Source organism: Cydia fagiglandana, chromosome 13, assembly GCF_963556715.1.
Source record: "Cydia fagiglandana chromosome 13, ilCydFagi1.1, whole genome shotgun sequence".
In the NCBI taxonomy this organism is placed as follows: domain Eukaryota; kingdom Metazoa; phylum Arthropoda; class Insecta; order Lepidoptera; family Tortricidae; genus Cydia; species Cydia fagiglandana.
The window spans coordinates 1,602,070-1,622,299 of record NC_085944.1 but is presented as its reverse complement, the minus strand read 5'-3'; the positions used below and the strand labels follow the sequence as shown (position 1 = coordinate 1,622,299).

The following is a 20,230-nucleotide window of genomic DNA, read 5'->3' as shown; positions in this document are numbered from 1 at the left end:
CGACGGAGTGTGCTTGGGGCCTTTACTGCAGCCCTTGTAGGAGATAAACGGTATGTTTACATGTCAATATGTAACTATCTAGCAGAATATAGTAGTTAGAGAACTCACACTAAGCCGGAGGGATAAGTGCGAGGCTAAGCTGCGGTTAGCTCGCCGGAGTCTGCTTGGGGCCTTTACTGCGGCCCTTGTAGGAGAAAAACGGTAAGTTTACATGCTAATATACAGAGTGGAAAGATAAGTCGGGCCCTGGAGGGAAACTACCTTAAGTTTTGTTTCTTTTTAAAAATAAATGAATGTCTCCTTTAAGTAAAATGAGCCAGCTTAAGGATTTAAGTTAGTTTCCCTCCAGGGCCCGACTTATTTTTCCACCCTGTATACAGTGTGTCTGACAATGGGGCTTTAATTCCAGGGCTTGATTTTACTCGCTAAACTGAGCTACTTTTACTATGGGACCAACCCTAAAATCGGGGATTTTTTTTTGGCTTTTCCATAGAAAACGTCGACATCTGATCAGACAAAATGTATGAAAACGTAAAAAAATTTTTCGGTATTTCGGGGTTGGTGCCATAATAAAAGTAGCTCACTTTAGCGAGTAGAATCGAGCCCTGGATTTAAAGCCCGATGATCAGTAACACCCTGTATTACATAACTACGAGGGGTGATTGGAAAGTTCACGGCCTAAGTATGAAATCAAATCCAAAGATTTTATTTAATATTTTTATTTCTCTACGTAGTCCCCGTCGAGCTCTTTGCACTTGTTCCATCTGGATTCCAAAGCCATTAATACCACTTTTGAAGAAACTTTCCTCCAGGCCTTCAAAATAGGTGTCCACTTCTGCTTGGACCTCGTAGTTGGTAAAAAATTTCTTACCGCCCATGTGTTTTTTTAAATTTGGAAATAGATGGAAGTCCGATGGTGCCAAATCAGGCGAATAGGGCGGGTGGGGCAATAATTCAAACCCACAGTTGTGAATTTCTGCTATCGATTTTATTGACGTGTGCACACGTGCATTGTCCTGGTGAAAGAGAACTTTTTTTGTCAACAATCCAGGTCTTTTTACTTTCAGATCTTCTCGTAATCGGCGTAAAAGGTCGCAATAGTAGTCCGAGTTTATAGTGGTACCTTTCTGGAGATAGTCAACCATTATTACTCCCTTTGCGTCCCAGAAGACTGATGCCATGACTTTATTCGCCGACAAAATGGCCTTTGCCTTTTTGGGTGGCGGAGATCCAGCACGAACCCACTGCTTTGATTGCTGTTTAGTCTCGGGCGTGTAGTGATGGACCCATGTCTCATCCATAGTAACATATCTGTCCAAAAAGTCTTGAGGGTCAGCTTCGAACAAGTCGAGACAGTCGCGTGAAATTGTTAGACGAGTGATTTTTTGTTCCACTGAAAGGAGCTTCGGAACCCATCTCGCCGACACCTTTGAAAAACCTAATTCGTTGACTATAATGTTTTGGGTTCTTTCATAGGAAATGCCTACGATGTCAGCTATTTCCCTTACTTTTAATCGTCGGTCTTGCATTATCATCTCGCATATAATTGCCACATTATGTGGATTGGTCGCAGTGGTTGGTCTCCCGGGGCGAGGGTCATCTGCGATATTGACTCGTCCCCGCTTGAATTCAGCTGCCCACTTTTTTACTGTCGTATATGATGGACAGAATTGCCCCAATGTACACTGCATATCTTCAAAAATTTGTTTTGGAGTCAATCCTTTTTTATGAAGATATTTAATTACAGCACGTTGCTCCAAATTGTCCATTATGAAAAATCTGTTGACTCTTATTTTTAAATCAGACGTATAATTTTTTTTTACAATGTCTTACAATTGAAATTTCGCGGGATGACAACTGAATAATGACAGTTCAAAATGGCGGCAGAAAAAAATTAAATAGTTTTTTTTTTAATGGTCAGGCCGCGAACTTTTCAATCAGCCCTCGTATCTAGTAAAAGAGAGCTGTTAGAGAACTCATCACTAAGCCTGAGGGATAAGTGCGAGGCTAAGCTGCGGTTAGTTCGACGGAGTGTGCTTGGGACCTTTACTGCGGCCCTTGTTGGAGATAAACGGTATTTTTACATGCTAATATATATTACATAACTATCTAGGATAAGAGAGCAGTTAGAGAACTCATACTAAGCCGGAGGGATAAGTGCGAGGCTAAGCTGTGGTTAGCTCGATGGAGTGTGCTTGGGGCTTTACTGCAGCCCTTGTAGGAGATAAACGGTAAGTTTACATGTTTACATGTCAATATCTAACTATCTAGTAGAAAATAGCATCTAGGGAACTCACACTAACCAAAAGGGATAAGTGCGAGGCGAAGCTGTTGGTTGAACCCTTTTCCGTTTAGAGACAGACGGTAAGTTCCATGTTTTGTTTGTTCCGTGTGTCCAAAGAAGAATATCTCATATGTGATGAAGAGTGCCGCATTCGAGCTCCCTCACACAAGTCGAAGAGATAATATATTAGTGCGAGACTAAGCTATGGTTAATGGGGTGAAGTAAATAAAAAAACGTAAAATGAGTGAACTTACTCCGTGTAGTAAGAAACAACATGCACTGCTCATAAAATGATAATGATTTAAACATATGTGAAGGGATACAATGCAACCTGAAGACATCTACAAAGACGAAGTTGCGGGCCTAGTATAATATATATAACTCTCATTAATAGGTATAGGTATCAGTTGAGAACTAGAAACTGAAATCATATTAGTATATAATTTATTTAAAAAAAATCTGGATATAACCTCTTATGCAATGAAAATATTGGATGGTGGATTGTGTAATAGTTAGCCCTACTTTATAAAAGTTTGGCTCCACTGACCGTATCCGGTACAGAATTTGTTCCAATACATAGAAAGAATTCGATTAGGATTATTGGCACACGAGCGGATTTAATTGAAATCTTGGCTAGCCCCTATAGGTTAGTTTTTCTTTCTGATAATAAAGTTTATCTGACTTCGAGTTACGTAACTAGGAACAGAAAAGTTTTTTTTCCGCAACCTTAGATAATAACACCTAACACCAAAGCAGGCACAGCCGTGTCGTTTCTTGTACCCCCCTGTAAAGGATGACTCACGTTAGACCGGACCGGGTCCAGGCCGGAGCTTTCCGGCGCTTACTTTTCTATGACAGATGACCGGTAATCACGTGATGCTTTCCATAGAAAACGAAGCACCGGAAGCTCCGGCCGGGTCTAACGTGAGTCATCCTTAACTTCGTTATAAAAGGATAAATCAATAAGCTTGAATTTTCAGTCACCAGTCGCAACACACTTTTACGACTGCAAATAGTTTTTTACCCCATGAGCGGTGCTACCTCCGCAGATACAAAGTCAAGATTAAAGGAATACATACTCACGTTAGACCGCGGGCTAAGTCCGGGCCGCTTCCGGCGCTTACTTTTCTATGACATGACAGGTGATCACGTGATGCCTTCCATAGAAAACGATGCCCCGGAAGCTCCGGCCCGGTCCCGGCCCGGTCTAGTGTGAATCATCCTTAATCGTCCTTCCACCCATTATACGTCATAGTCATAACTAAATCAGAACCCTAAACCAGACCATATTTCACTAGCAGATGAGGGTTGCCTCGTTAACAGATTTATTAAATATTGCAGGCCCGGCCGGCAATCTCCCAGGAATTTTACTTTGCGGCCGGCCTTTGTGACTGAAATAAAACCCGCTCGCAAATCGTTGGCGAATACTTTTGCTGGTCTTGAACTATAAGGGATAGTAGACGTAGACGTAGTAACTATTTATTAATCTGTGGCATAGTGGTTTAATTAGTTAGGGAAAAAGGGAAACCCTTACTTTATTGAACTTACTGAACCGTAGTACTACAATAAGATAAGCTAATATAATATGTAATACGTGACTTTTTAAATAATCTCACTAGTTACAATATAAATTATAAACTTATGACGGCCTCCTAGCCTAGTCGGTCGTGATACTACCTACAAAGCAGGATAGACCCCAGGTCCGAATCCTAGTAAGGGCATTTATTAATGTGTTGTCGCGACCCACAGTTTGAGGAGTCAGTATTCCTCAAACTGTGGGTCGCGTCTACTTCAATATATCTTCGGGAGCTCTGACTAAACTAAACACGTCTTGTAGGCTTATTAAGTGAGCTATCAGACGTAACACTATATCAGCACATGCTTTCAATGCATGCTGACGTAGATTGATAGAGTTAACCCACGTCGAGTGCCATATAGCGAACAATGATCGCATTTCTGTCGAGCTAAGCACATTGTCAAGCTTATTAAGGTTGCAACTAGCGCGCATTTTATGACATTAAAGATTAAATAATGTGAAGTACTCCTTGTAATTTTTTTTCGTCCTATTGCAATTCTCATTTTTATTAGTGTAGGTACAGTTGCCATCCGATATATCGGAGCGGCCAAGGTGTTCACAATATCTGAACACGCGCTCTAACGTCCTGACAATAAAGGCGTGTTCAGATATTTGTGAGCGCCTTAGCAACTTCGATAATATCTGATAGCGACTGTACCTACTGCCCAAACCGGCCACAATAACATACCAAAAACACAGAACTAAAACTCTTTGCAATTGTTAATTCTTAATAAAATAGGCTGGTGAGTATTATAAAAACCAGGCAAGTGCGAGTCGGACTCGCGCACGAAGGGTTCCGTACCATAATGCAAAAAAAGGCAAAACAAATCGGTCACCCATCCAAGTACTGACCCCGCCCGACGTTGCTTAACTTCGGTCAAAAATCATGTTTGTTGTATGGGAAGCCCCACTTAAATCTTTATTTTATTCTGTTTTTAGTATGTGTTGTTACAGCGGCAACAGAAATACATCATCTGTGAAAATTTTAACGAACCGTGATAGCTAGACATCACGGTTCGTGAAATACAGCCTGGTGACAGGCGGACGGACGGACGGACATTTAGAGTCTTAGTAATAGGGTCCCGTTTTACCCTTTGGATACGGAACCCTAACAATATCGCTTGTAGGGAGTGTGCATTAGGGTGGGCCGATTTTGTATGGAAGAAAATAAATATTCAAAACTCATATCGTAATAGGTATCAAAAGTTTTTGGACCCGGGTATGTCCTTAAACTACGTCCAAACCAGCGGTGGTAGGTCCCGTAGGGGCCGCCTGGTTTGCTACCACCCTCCCGCCGGAGTCAGGCGCCAAGCAGCCTTGCTGCGTTTCGTCTATGAGCGGGAGTACCAGTGCCTTTGGGGGATGATTTGCTGTCAGTTGTGTTGCATAATGCCGGTTTTTGGATCCTTGAGTGACGTCGGGCCGAGCAGCTCTCGCTGGAGGGTAGCGGGATCCGAGGCACGGTCTTGCCGGTGGCCGACCGCAGGAAGTTGGGGGCCCAATTGTACGACAGCCACGTGCGAGAGGCTGCCCCGCCACCTAGCGAAAAATCCTGGAATAGCTCCACCGTGCCAGTTGGCGACTGGACGGGAGGACCCGGTGGGTTATTTCAGGGGGGCTCGGGCGTCCCCGCAGTCTCCAAGTGAGCTCCTCATTGTCCGGATTAGCTCAAGTGATCCAATCGGTAAACGCAACACCTCGACAGGCATTTTTTCACCCATCCCACACTCCACAAATATGAAAACAAAAAGAAAAAAGAATAGGGTTAAACACCGGCTGCACTTCCTCCCATTGAAAGTGCACCTCACCAACATCAGGGGGTTGCACTCAAATATCGATCCGGTCCACCACCATCTTGAAACCGAAAAACCGCACCTATTCTTTTTGACCGAGACGCAAATCAAAACCCCAGCGGACGCGTCGTACCTCAACTACCCAGGCTACTCACTGGAACATAAGTTCAGAGCACGTGCTGGGGTCTGTGTGTACGTCCGCGACGACATTTGCTGCAAGCGTCTTCGTTGCTTTGAGGCTGCCGGGTTTTCCACTTTGTGGATTATGGTCGACTCGGGCTCAGAGAAAACTCTGTATGCCTGTGTCTACCGATCGCACAGCGGAAACCAGGAGACAACTAGGCTCTTTGACCACCTTACTGAGATGGCAGATAAAGCCCAACAGCGGTACCCCGCGGCTCAACTCGTATTCCTTGGGGACTTTAACGCCCACCACGAGGAGTGGCTGTTCCCGTACAAGAATACTTGCCACGCTGGGAGGGAAGCGCGCAAATTTGCTGTATTCCTAAACCTTACCCAGCTGGTAAATGTTGCGACGCGGATACCGGATGTTACTGACCATACACCCAATTGCCTTGACCTTCTGCTGACAACTGATCCAGACAGGCACTCGGTTTCGGTCTCAGCTCCGCTAGGATCGTCCGATCACTGTCTGGTGAAATCCGTGTCGATCCACTCTCCTCCTGATCTCTGCCCTAGGGGCACGAGGAGAGTATGGCGATACGAGTCAGCGGACTGGGATGAGATGCGGCATTTCTTTGCGTCTTTCCCCTGGCAGCAGGTCTGTTTTTCTTCGGGTGACCCCTCGTGTTCTGCTGAGGCTGTTGCGGATGTGATTCGGCAGGGAATGGAATATTTCATTCCGTTCTCCGACCTATCGCTCGATCACAAGACCCGAGCATGGTACAATTCGGACTGTGCTCGAGCCGAGGCTCTTAAGCAGTCTGCATACCAGGCTTGGGTACTAGCCCGCGATACCAAAGCTGGAGCACAGAGGGTTCGCGCGAAGAAAAAAGCCTTTAACTCAGCTGCCAAGTCCTGCAAACGGGTGCTTCGAAAGGCTCGATTCGACCACGTCAGTCGAATAGGGGCCAAACTCGCCTCCTACCCTCCTGGTAGCAAGCGGTTCTGGTCCCTGTCGAAAGCGGTCGAATCCAACTTCTGCAGACCCACATTGCCACCTCTGCAGAAACCTGATGGGACACTGGCCCACTCCGCGACAGAGAAAGCTAACTTGTTTGCTTCTCTGTTTGCGAGCAATTCACGTCTAGATGCAGGCTCAAAACTTCCACCTACGCTACCTCATTGCAGTTCCTCTATGCAGAGAATTGCTATACATCAAAAAGAGGTACGCCGAGCTCTGCTGAATCTTGACGTGAATAAGGCCAATGGACCAGACGGTATACCTGCACGTGTACTAAAGCAGTGTGCGCCTGAGTTGTCTCCTGTACTGACACGCCTGTACCGCCTCTCTCTCCAAACAAGAACGGTGCCGAAATCCTGGAAGCTTGCAAACGTGCAGCCAGTACCCAAGAAGGGTAGTCGTGCTGATCCCTGCAATTACCGACCAATCGCCATTACCTCCATGCTCTGTAAAGTCATGGAAAGGGTACTTAACGGCAAACTGCTGGCATACCTCGAAGCAAATGATCTGCTCAGTGACCGTCAATATGGCTTTCGCCGAGGTCGGTCTACTGGGGATCTTTTAGCGTATGTCACGCACTGCTGCGGCGAGGCCATCGAGAGGAACGGTGAAGCGCTTGCTGTTTCACTGGACATCTCGAAGGCCTTTGACAGGGTTTGGCACGCAAGTCTCCTTAGCAAGCTTCCTGCTTACGGCATCCCTGCTGATTTTTGTAGCTGGCTATCTGATTTCTTGAGTGAACGGTCGATCAGAGTAGTTATTGATGGCTGCTCTTCGGACCTCATGGCCATTGACGCCGGTGTTCCTCAGGGGTCTGTTCTCTCCGCAACCCTTTTCCTGCTCCACATTAACGACATGCTGCAACCCAGCATTGTAGGTTATGCAGATGACAGTACGGTTGTTGAGAGATATTTGGCTAGTGCAAGGGACAGCAGGGAGGATATACGTTCACAGAGAGAGGCCATGGTTGAGCGAATGAACTTGACCCTTAGTCTCGTTTCCCAGTGGGGTGATGACAATCTGGTCACGTTCAATGCCTCCAAAACGCAGGCGTGTCTATTTTCCGCTAAACGGAGTCCATTCGACCTGACTCCTTCTTTCCGGGGTGCATCTGTACCTATTACCGACAGCCTGGAACTCCTCGGCATGGAGCTGAGTTCAGTCCTCGGCTTCGGCAGCTTCATTGAGTCTAAAGCACAAACTGCGGCCAGAAAGCTGGGCGTCCTAAATAAGGTGAGGCGATACTTCACACCTGGACAGCTTCTAACACTTTACAAAGCTCAAGTCCGGTCGTGTATGGAGTATTGCAGCCACCTGTGGGATGGCTCAGCTAAATACCAACTCGCCGCTTTGGACTCAGTGGAGCGCAGAGCCAGGAGGATGATTGGCGACAAGAAGCTAACGGCTAAGCTTCAAACTTTGGCCCATCGGCGGAAAGTCGCCAGCCTGTCGGTATTCTACAGGTTGCACTTCGGGGAGTGTGCTCAAGAGCTACACGAGCTCATTCCACCGTCCCCATTCTACCATCGGACTTTTAGACGCACGGCCGGTTTCCATCCTTACTTGGTAGATATTCCGCCAATTCGCACTAAGCGCTTTGCTTCTACTTTCCTTATGCGCACTGCCAAGGAATGGAATTCCTTGCCGGCGTCTATATTTCCGTGCTCTTATAACCCGGCAACCTTCAAATCAAGAGTGAACAGGCACCTTCTGGGCGAGCTCGCTCCATCGTAGGCCACGTCTACGCCTCGGCTAGTCTGTGGCCATGAGTAAACCCATGCATAAAAAAAAAAAAAAAGTTGCGTAATCATGCGTAGATTACAGTTCTAGCAAAAATAATCAAAATAGGTATTAGTTTTAGCCGTCTACCAGCCGACGAAGAAAAAAAAAATAGGGCAAAATTAAAAAAAAAACAAAAATATTGGATGGCTCTTATTTATTAAAATTATTATAATATAACATAAATAGACCATTAACTAACCTAATTCAGTAGTATTTAGCTCTTAATTTTCACTAAAATCATATAATATAACACCCCAACAGTTCATATAAAATACAATTATCACTTTATCGCATAAAATACGAGAAGGGTCGTTAATATATACAATAAATTTTTAGTTTATATTGAATATAGAACTGCTTAAATATGATAAAAACAGTTTTTGGCATTTTTATTATGCATTTTTACAATTATTCCTATTTTTGTAAACTTAGGCAAAAGTTGCGTTTTATGCCAATTCAGGCATATTACGATGTGCTTTTTCTCATTGGTTTGCTATAAACAGTATATATTTTTATGATCTATTTTATTTTATTCTTCACTAATGGGCCTAGAATAGGATTCAAATACAAATTTGGGCCTCTGACATATATTAAAAAGTTTTTTTCCGAAAAACGCAATTTATGAATACTTTTTCGACTTCAGGATAAAATGTTTAGGAGTGTAATTGACGAACGTTAAAATCATGTCGGATGCTTAAGGCATTGCTTTCTTCAAACAAAAAATAAAAATGGAAAAAATGATAATGAAATTTTATTTAAAAAAATATAATTAATTTTTACACTTAATCGTTGGTAGAGGGCTCAAAGTAAATAGCTAGATTTTTTAAATTATTTTTCTCGATAACTACATAAAATTACGCATCCTTTAGGTGGTATTACATTGCTTATTTCCAATATTTACTCAAACGGCCCACCCTAGTGTGCATGAACTATAGGGGGCAGCAGAGGAGCCGTCAGATATTTGGCGTGAGGCGTAAATGTGAAGTTTATGCTTCCGATGTAGCTCACAAGATGGCAGAACCTACTATGCACAAGAAAACGTACGAGAACGGTAGATGGCAGCACTTGCTTTAGCAAGAACATGTATATGTTTCCAATTGAGGCCACAAGATGGCAGACCCTCCAACGCGGGTCAATTAAGAGCTAAGCATTGACATAATTAATGTAAAAAATAATATACATATGTAAATAAGGTGCGGTTCGGATAATTTCGAAAATCATTCAGAATTCCATCATAAAAAGAGTCCCTTTTTGACATTATTCGACGGTTTTCAATATTCGAAATTACCCGAATACACCTTACCTATTTTCCTTTCGACGGAAGGGTTGCATCCCTACCCGCAGTTCTTTTTTTCCAAAACGACGTCCATTTTGTTACGATTTTCGGCAAAAAATACAGCGCTAATGTGAAGCTTCGCGATGTAAGGGTAGTATTCCATCTGTCCAATATCTTGGTCCAATGTCATTGCGTCTCACTCTCTCATTAAGCAAAATGTGAGACGAAATACACATTAGACATAGGCATTGGACAGGTGGAATACAACCACCGTACATCGCTCCCGCAAAATACGAAACATAACTATGTAGGTACACTTGGTCAAGCAGATCTTGTCAGTAGGAAAAGGCGGCAATTTGAAAAATGTAGGTGCGAATGCGAAGGGATATCGTCCCATAGAAAATTTGAATTTCGCGCCTTTTTTACTGACAAGATTTGCTTGACCAGCTATATTAAGATTTACTAATCTTCCAAAGTCCTCCATAGATGGCGCGACGAGCAAAATAGTTCTCGCTATCGATACGTTCCCGTAGCCAGTATATAACATTCACTCACAGCCAACGTTGAATAATATATTTTTTCTCCAATATGCTCGGAAATGTTCACCTTACTGTAGCAAAAATAGTACGGGAAGTTCTTCGTTAATGTCAAACTCTAACTAAAAAACATCAAACTATCGCTGTCCTGTTCTAGCGGACGGGAAGTAAAAAAACACTACAGTAATAACTTATTACTGTAGTGTTTTTTACTTTTTAATAATAAAAAACGCAAACAGCCAATTATTATTGCCGCGAGCCGCTTCTACACGACCCGATCAGCTATCATTTCACGTGTATGATCGTGCGAATACTGCTTAATAAAATCAAAGATTATTTTTATATTTTTTTTAAATCTCATCCGTGTTCATAAAGCTTACATAGTTTGTCAAAGGACTTTCTCATTTCAAACATAGACAAAGAGAATCATACTATCTTTGTCTTACACTAGTACTAGCACCCAAAAGAAAAGGATGGGTGTAGTTTTCCTGGTTCTTACTGACTGAAAAGTTGGTTTGACAAACTATATTGCGCAATTATATTGAATGAACGAATATTGAATGGTACTGAATGGCAGAATAAGTTTGTGCCTTTAACTTTTAAAAATTAATTAAAGAGGGAAATTGTTTTTGACATTTCGGATGTGAAGGTTTGATTTGAGTGATGCTTGATGCTTAAATAATAATTACTTTAGCTTATTTCCTCGCATGTTTGGAGAAAAGCACTATATATGCCTCGGCAGGAATAGCAATTCGTGGATTCGTCTTCTTTGTCGGACTCCGCTTCGCGTCGTCCGACAAAATCGAAACTCATCCACGAATTGCCCTTTCCCGGCCTCTGCAATAATGTACTATTAATACAGTTGCTCAAAAAGTGCTACTTTACGTAGCTGTTTAGCGTGCGGAAAGTTGGTTATCTCGAACTAGTGCTTTTTACTTTTCCAATTTTTTTAAATTTATACTTGTTCCAATTCACGACTACTTATTGATGAGTGTTAATATTAGTTTCCTTTAAACGTCGTAATCAGCATAAAAACCTACCGTTAATGTAAGAATACGAAAAATATTACATATTTCATATTTAATTACTTACCTCTTCATCATAATAACACGTTTATTTTTTAATATTCAATATTGAAAATTCCGTTCTTAATAAGTTGACTGAATGGAACGGAATAGCTGCCAAACGCCCATAGATATAATATACTTAAAGACGACGTCTAACCGAGCTGTCACTGTTACCACTTTTGTTTAGTGTACGATTAACAATGTTTTTCTTATTTTTTCGCAACTGTATTAAAAAACGTCGTTCGATACACGTGCGGAAATGTCATTCTTCACTCGTCCCGAGTCTTGCCACTCGCCTGCGGCTCGTGGCAAGATATCTCGGTACTCGTGAAGTAATGACATACCTTCCGCACTAGCATCGAAATGTACTATTATATGTAATGTTTCACAATTTTTTGGAATCGACGCGAGGACTCGTAAATTCCAGCGAGTTTTTCACGTCGATGTGTTTAGAAAGTAAATAGGATAGGATCTAGACTCTGATTTCCATGTTAAAAAACCGGCCAAGTGCGAGTCGGACTTTCCCACCGAGGGTTCCATACAAATATATTTTTTTTTATGTTATACTGGGTCAAGCAAATCTTGTCAGTAGCAAACAGCGGCAAATTTGAAAAATCGCGGGTTAGAAACACTGTGTTCGAATAATTCAAAAATCGCGTGTCATCTGTGTTTTATCTGTGGAATGTGGATCGTGAATCCGTATAAGATAAATAAAGTCTAAGAAAAAAACGTGCCTCGTAAATCAAAAAAGTCATTCTCGAATAGATGGCGCCATTACCTTTGGTCTATTCTCGGCGAGATAGCGTTGATTACACCGTTTGATATTTAACAATTTTAACACATATCAGTGAAAGAACATGGGTCAGTATGGAACAATAAAAATTAAGAACCGGGCAAGTGCGAGTCGGACTCGCGCACGAAGGGTTCCGTACTATAATGCAAAAAAAAAACGGTCACCCATCCAAGTACTGACCACTCCCGACGTTGCTTAACTTTGGTCAAAAATCACGTTTGTTGTATGGGAGCCCCATTTAAATCTTTATTTTATTCTGTTTTTAGTATTTGTTGTTATAGCGGCAACAGAAATACATCATCTGTAAAAATTTCAACTGTCTAGCTATCACGGTTCGTGAGATACAGCCTGGTGACAGACGGACGGACGGACGGACGGACGGACGGACAGCAGAGTCTTAGTAATAGGGTCCCGTTTTACCCTTTGGGTACGGAACCCTAAAAATGCACATACCATATTTGAGCGTTTCTTTTATTTTTTGTGACCCTATTTGCCCCTTTTGTGTTATTTCTACTCAGAATAACGCGCTCTTTCGATCCTAATGTGATAAAAAATGTCCCAGAGTTTTTTCCTATTGTGTTACCATTTCCCCCTATACACTTTGTATGGCGGTAACAAAAAGGAAAGTTTGAAAAATGTATGGATATTTTAGGACACTTTTTTTCTCCTATAAGGATGAAAAAGTCTCGCGATCCTGACTAGAAATAACACAAAAGTGGCAAAAAGGTCACAAAATAAAATTACATAAAATAAAATAATCGCTCATTTAGATTAATTTTATTAGACGTGAGAACTCGCCGAAATTAGCGAGCTCATTCAAAAAATTTTCATTTTGGCGGATTATTTAATCTCTGTATAAATACATATTGATAGCACGTTATACGGTTTCTACGACAACACATCGATAGCGTGTTCTATCTCGCTTGTCGCGCCATCTAGTGAGATGCTTTGGGAGTCAAACCGTGTAAACTGTTTTGTGGGACATTGTATCTGTATAAGCTATATACTTTTATGTTAATAAATAAATAAATAAATAATTAGACTTAAATTAGGCTCATACCATTTTTGATTGACGTGATTAATTGGGTTTATCTGTTGGTTACATGCCTAGTTTATCTTAAATGTGAGCTTATCCAACGAACCTTTTGTTGAATAAGCCTCTGTACTCTCTAAATGAGTAAGTATCTACATAGCATTGAATTTGTAACAACACAGTATGTAATTATATTTTTATATATTATTGTTGATACATATTTTAAATATGACATTTTGTTAATTTGTGATATTTTTATCTTTATTTGGCATTTGCAAATTATTAACTTGGTTTTTATTTGATTGTTTGACTTGTTTTTCTTTGTAGGTACATGACGATCCTTATTGGGAGACACAATTCATTTTATTATATTAAATAAATTTATACTGTATTTTTGACGATCATGATGAGAAGGTAAACATAATTTTGACGAATCTAGCAAATATAGTGTAATTTTCATCTTAAAATATCTTATATAAATATCTTAGTAACTATTTAAGCGTATTATGATTGTTTTAATTTTTGGATATTTTTCAATTAAATAAATTTTATCTTATCTTATCTTGAAATAAATAAATCTATCTCTGCTTTAGCAAATGCCACAGCCTATTTTCTCGGAAACTACTGGACCAATTAAGTTGAAATTTGGTACACATATGTAAATTAGTGACCCAAAGATGGACATTTTTTTTTCGAAGTTATTTAAGAAAATAGCCAAATATGATTATTCCCCCTCTTTATCTCCGAAACTACTGGGTCTAAAATTTTGAAAAAAATACACAAAATAGTTATTTACCTATAGATGAGAGGAAAACCTAGAAGGAGTTAGCTTGGTCCATCTTCCATCTTCTATACAATAATTAGACGTGAAAACTCGCTGGAATTTGCGAGCTCTCTCGTCGTTTCAAAAATTTCATTATTACATGGCGACCCTGCCTTCAACCAGAGTTAGGTACGTACATATCGATTGCACCTTATACGGTAACTACGACAACATATCGATAGCGTGTTCTATCTCGCTTGTCGCGCCATCTAGTGAAATGCTTTGGGATTATACTTTTTGGCCAATACCATTTTTGATTGAGGTGATTATTGGTTTTATCTCTTTGTTAAAATATCGCATTTTTGATCAAGTGAAAGCGATGGTCTCTATTCCAGTTTAAAAATGTTTTATATATTGGTCAAACTAATTTGTCAGTTAGTAAGAACCAGGAAAACTATACTCATCCTATTCTTTTGGGTGCTAGTACTAGTGTAAGACAAAGATAGTATGATTCTCTTTCTCTCTATGATTGAAATGAGACAGTCCTTTGACAAACTATATGTGAATATACTTAATACTTTATACATTAATTTAATTTACAAACGTTCGAGTTAATGAACTAAATATCTATTTTTAAATACAGATATCCGTCCGTTTAAGCTAACGTTGAACAGAACAAAGTGTGCGAGTGTCATTATAAACTTGATATTTTCATAGAAATTTAATATTACCACACTTTCAGGCCTTCGAACATGCACCTACTGACATCAAACCGACACATTCTCTCGCACGTCGCGCCATCTATGAGTGGCTTTTGGAACTAGAGTTAAATCGTGAACTGAACGTGAAAATAAATACATAATATGTACATTATACTAAAATTAACAATTTTTAGAACATATATAATCTGTGCTTATAGGAAATATCAGTATACAGATCTAATGCATAGAGGTAGACCAAGAAAAGTCTGCAGAGATTTTGACAGCGCACGCAGTGCAAGTTTTATTTACTATGTCATAATTTCATAAAAAGCTAAAAATATTAATATTGTTTATAAAAATGCGCACATTTATTTTTGAGATAACTTATTAACTACTTTTGATTGTTTTGTTAAAATTACAATTAATTAAAATTCAAAAACATGATACCCGGGGACCCCGGGGTCCCGAGCATGCACATCCATCTCGCTCACTACGATCAATAAGAGTGAGAGAAGAACACGAACCCCATACATAGCTTTAAATATAAACTTACATTTGACCAAGACAATTTTTGATTGACGATATAATTAATTTTATCTCTTTGTTACAATAGTAGAACCAACAAATCCATTCTCAACCAACTCAGGATCAAATCCAGACTATCCACAATCTGTCACCAACGAGTCCTGGGCTATTTTGGACATATTGCTCGAAGGCAGCCAGATAACCTGGAGAAACTGGTTGTGGAAAAGTGGATGGCAAGAGGCCGAGAGGACGGTCACCCACCCGTTGGTCCGATCAAGTAAGGAACATTACAGGACTTACTGTCACTACTGCCCTTAGACAAGCCGAAGACAGGGTGAAATGGAAGCAGCTCGTCGAGGCCTCGGTGAAGGCATTTCAAGACAGGCACGACCTTCAGTAATGAAGAATACGAAGAAGAAGAACAATAGTAGATTTTTTACCTTTAGTTATTTTCAATTGATAGCGTGACAAGCAAGAACGCTCTTTATTTCGAGTATTTTTGGATGAAACTCATTGTCTATTTTTGTATGGGATTTCGAACAGCGCGCCAAGCGGGACGTCTTGGAAACTCAAAATAGTCAAAATCCCATACAAAATGACACTAACCGCTAACCGCAAACGCGTACGCTAGGGGTAAATACTGGACAAAGTTAGGGTGTTATTATAGACGTCATATTTTCATAGAAAATAAGAGGAGATGGCGGGACGACCTGGACACATTTCTCAGCAATTGGACAAGAGGAGATGGCGGGACGACCTGGACACATTTGTCACAGGGTTGCCAACTCCAATTTTTTTTTACCTCTAGAGCTCAACTTAAAACCCCTAAAACTGTACTAATATTTTAGAAAACCCACTAAATAAAAAATAGAAGAAATTATACGTTTAATTAATTCTTTATTTATACATTTTCCACAATTTAGTAAATTATTATGATTTTCAACCGGTTCGACATTTTTGTGATCATACATACATATGAACGTTATAGCATATATATGAAGCAAAACTTGTTAGTAGAAAAAGGCGCGAAATTCAAATTTTCTATGAGACGATATCTACATTTTTCAAATTTGCCGCCTTTTTCTACCCTAAAAAAAACCCTTAAAAAACCACTAAAAATATTTAGCCCCTAAAAAACCCCTAGCTGGTTTATTTCCCCCTAAATCTAGTGGTAAAACCACTAAGTTGGCATCCCTGATTTGTCAGCAACTGGACAGATGCTGCACTTAATCGGGAGGATTGATCCACTGAATAATTAAATAAGAAAACTTGCTGGATTTGCAAGCTTTCTTCAAAAATTCTCTTCTGGTATCGGAGGCCAAATTAATCGCGTATTAATCGATTGCACGTTATATACAGACTACGACAACACATCGATAGCGTGTTCTATCTCGCTTGTCGCGCCATCTAGTGGGGCGCTTTGGAAATAAAATTAAATTTGGCGAAGACACTTCACAAAAACGATACAACTATGAAATTGAAATGTGGTTATTGATTTTTATCTATTTCAATATCGGATTTTTTTAATCAAATAATATTCAATTTTACTATTTTTTACAGTACATACAGTCAACTTTAAAAATATGGGTGCACAAATCACCCATATATCGTCCATAGCTCTTATGTCAGCGAATTAAGAACTATGGAGCATATTTTTGAATAAGTTGGCTACACCCATCTATTTTTGACGATTTTTGACCCCCCTAAAATCATCCAAAAATCATTCGAATGACCCCGTTTCCTCCTACGTCATGCTACTGTCATCCGAAGGTCGAGATCCCCCCCCCCCATTTGAAATGACGTAATTTATGAATAGCCCCAATGTCATATTTTATTGTCTGTGAAAACTTGTCAAAAAACAGTTTAAGTCACGTTATGTATAAGTTACTCTATGGTTTACTAGCTAACTTAGTGCTGCACTCTGGCGGCAGAACATTGCAGTAATACGTATTAGACGTGAAAACTCGCTGGAATTTGCGAGTTCTCTCGTCGTTTCAAAAATTCCTAAATCTATATAAAATAATACTGATGCGTCTATAATCAACGTTATATGTTGACTATGGGAACACATCAATAGCGCGATCTATCTCGCTCGTCGCGCCATCTATGTGGGCTATTTTGTATTAATCTTAAATTTGGCTAAAACTATGGGGTTCGCCGTTCGAAGTTTTTACAGATGGCGCTAGCATAGGTTTCCGTGTCAATACTGTGTCAAGTGCCTGTAAGGTAATACTAATAACTATTTAAGTATTTACTGTAATATGAAATAAACTACAAATTTTTATTAAGAAGTTGTTGCTTTTTACACAATAATTCATAAAACATATTAAAATATTGTACAAATACATTAATGGATTTAAAAGTTTTTCCATTTATTAATCAATTAAATTGTCAAATCACAAAATACATACACAAACAAATACATTTCAATACATTTAAATCTAACCTTATAAAATAACTTACAATTAAATAAAAACTAAATTAAAACTAACACAAATAGTCCCCCGGATCCGATCCCTGCGGAAGGGTGCCCATAATGCTGGCTACATTCCCCCGCATTACAAATACATATCTACAACTAGTCCAAAACTGTAATTGTCTGAAAATAAATTATTTTGATAGAACAAATTGGCGCTGTTTTCCCCATTCACATAAACGATTCAACCGGAAGATTGAAATGTAATTATTGATTTTTACCCTACTGCGGCAAAGCAAAAGGGTTATGATTATGATTTTGACCGGTATGTATGTAGCAATGCACCGAGGAGAAGTTTCTTAAGTTGCGTACTTCTATGAAGAATATTCTCTGGAACTTAAAAATAAACAATCTAATCGTGTCAAGACCGACGGATGCCATTTTAGATATTTCGCCTGCCCGCTTTACTGTTATGTGGCGTGTAATATTAATTACACAAAAGTTCTCATGGGAACATTCTCACAGAGAACTTTCTAAGTTCCTTTCATGTAATTTCTCTGAAATTTCCGAGAACATTTCTGCAATTTGTACATTGCTATGCACAATGCACATGATCTCTACGGCCCCGACACTATCATGGATACTGACATTACTTTGACGGAATGACGTTTTTAGTGATAGTGTAGGGAGTGTCATGAAGGAATGACGGCAAGTAATGAAGTTTATTTTAATAATTTCCGTCAGTATTGGAGTTATGTCAAAGTAATGATACTAGAAATGACATTATACTGACAGTGAATTGGTTAGAATGATGGAATCAGAAATGACAGAAAGAATGATGGACGATAATGAAGTTATTAAACATTTTAAATATTTTTGAAGAAATGTCAAAATAATGACATTATACTGATAGTGAGTGGAGCGCATCACTCTAATCCCTCATTCCGTCATTTAAAGTACTTTAGAAGAAGGTTTTATACTAACAAGAGTCATTACTGGCATTTAAATCAATAAGTGAAGTATACCTACTCTATTATCATTGCTCTAAAGTTTATTTTCACTTGACTCTTAAGAAAAAAGGAAAACATGCAGAATACGATGCACAAAGAAAATCTCTGTTCCTTTCTAAAAGTTTCCATAGGTACATGAAATAAAAATTAAAAACCTTTTATTTTATGTTGTTTACAACAATTTAATTATATTTTTACCGGGAAACGCGAAAATCTAAATTTAGTTATCTGCCTCTTTATCGTTCGAATATGCAAAAGTTAGGATGTTAATGATGAAAAGTGATAGAGAGGTTAGATAACGAAATTTCGTGTTTCGCGGTAGACCCCCAGATTGTGATGGATTGTGGTAGTGGCGCCCCCTACGCAGAGTTTCGAGTAATATTCCCTATTCAGGGAAATAGAATAATATTACGTAATACTCTGCGTAGGGGGCGCCTCTAGCACATACTGAGGGCTTACCGCGTAATTTTGTTTTCTGCCTCTTTATCACTCTTGCGTATTCGAGCGTTAGAGACTGATAACGAAATTTAGATTTTCGCATTTCGAAGTAGACCCTCTGAATTTGCTAGTGGACCCTACGCCGACTTTTGCGTAATATTCCCTTTTGCGTTTTATTTCGTGCATAGAGTTCAATATATTTTTTAAAATATGGTCAACATCCCTATTTTGTATATTCTGCATATGGCCTTATATAATAACATGTTGTAAGTATGCATCTATCCTATAAGTAAACTCTCTCGTTTATGGCATTATTTATAAACGCGTTACTGACCTGAATTAGTTATGAATAGTTTTGATCTTCTCGTTTTGGTCTTTATCTCTCATTTTGACTAATGTATTTGTAAGAAGGATAAAACATATTAACTAAATAAGGCCTGTAAAGCTTAAAAAGTTTTATGACTAATTGAGAATGAATAGTTAGTGTTTATGGTTGAATGTTCCATATAAGACTATCCCGTTCGAACTTGCTTTATGACGGACTCTTTTTTTATACCTCCTCACTTCGAACCTCCACAGATATTGTTTTTACTAAACGTCAGGTCAACCGCAGAAACCCCGACTAGTTTTAATCAGCAAAATCCTAAACTTTTTTAATAATTAATATAATTATGTACAAGTATTAGTATTTCGGATACCCCAAAAAACCTGTGTCTTAAAGTGGGCTATAATGGTTTGTACAAAATAAAACGAAAGAACATGTACATTAAATTACAATGAAACTACACAATAAATTGAATATAAACCAATCCAGTACTTACGGTGCACGGAAATCTCAACGCTACGACTACACATATTTCGTCGGCTAGAAGACTGGCGTCAACTAACAAACAAGTTGTTGTGTTGCTGTTTGCGAGCGAGAAAAAACGAATATTGGCGAGAACTTTTAAATTTTAGCAGTGTTTTAAGCTGTTATTTTATATTTTAGCGCTTTGATTCACTTTACCAGATCCGAGACCGGATCCGGTGAAGTTTGCCGGATCCGGTAACTTGAAAAATGTGCCGGATCCGGCCGGATTACCGGATCCGCCGG

At 39.6% G+C, this 20,230-nt stretch overlaps 1 protein-coding gene across 1 annotated transcript in view; it reads left to right on the top strand.

The window, feature by feature from the left end:
- The window catches only part of LOC134669860 (uncharacterized), a 78,394-nt gene that overhangs the window by 37,376 nt on the left and 20,788 nt on the right, over positions 1 to 20,230 (top strand). The window lies entirely within an intron of this gene.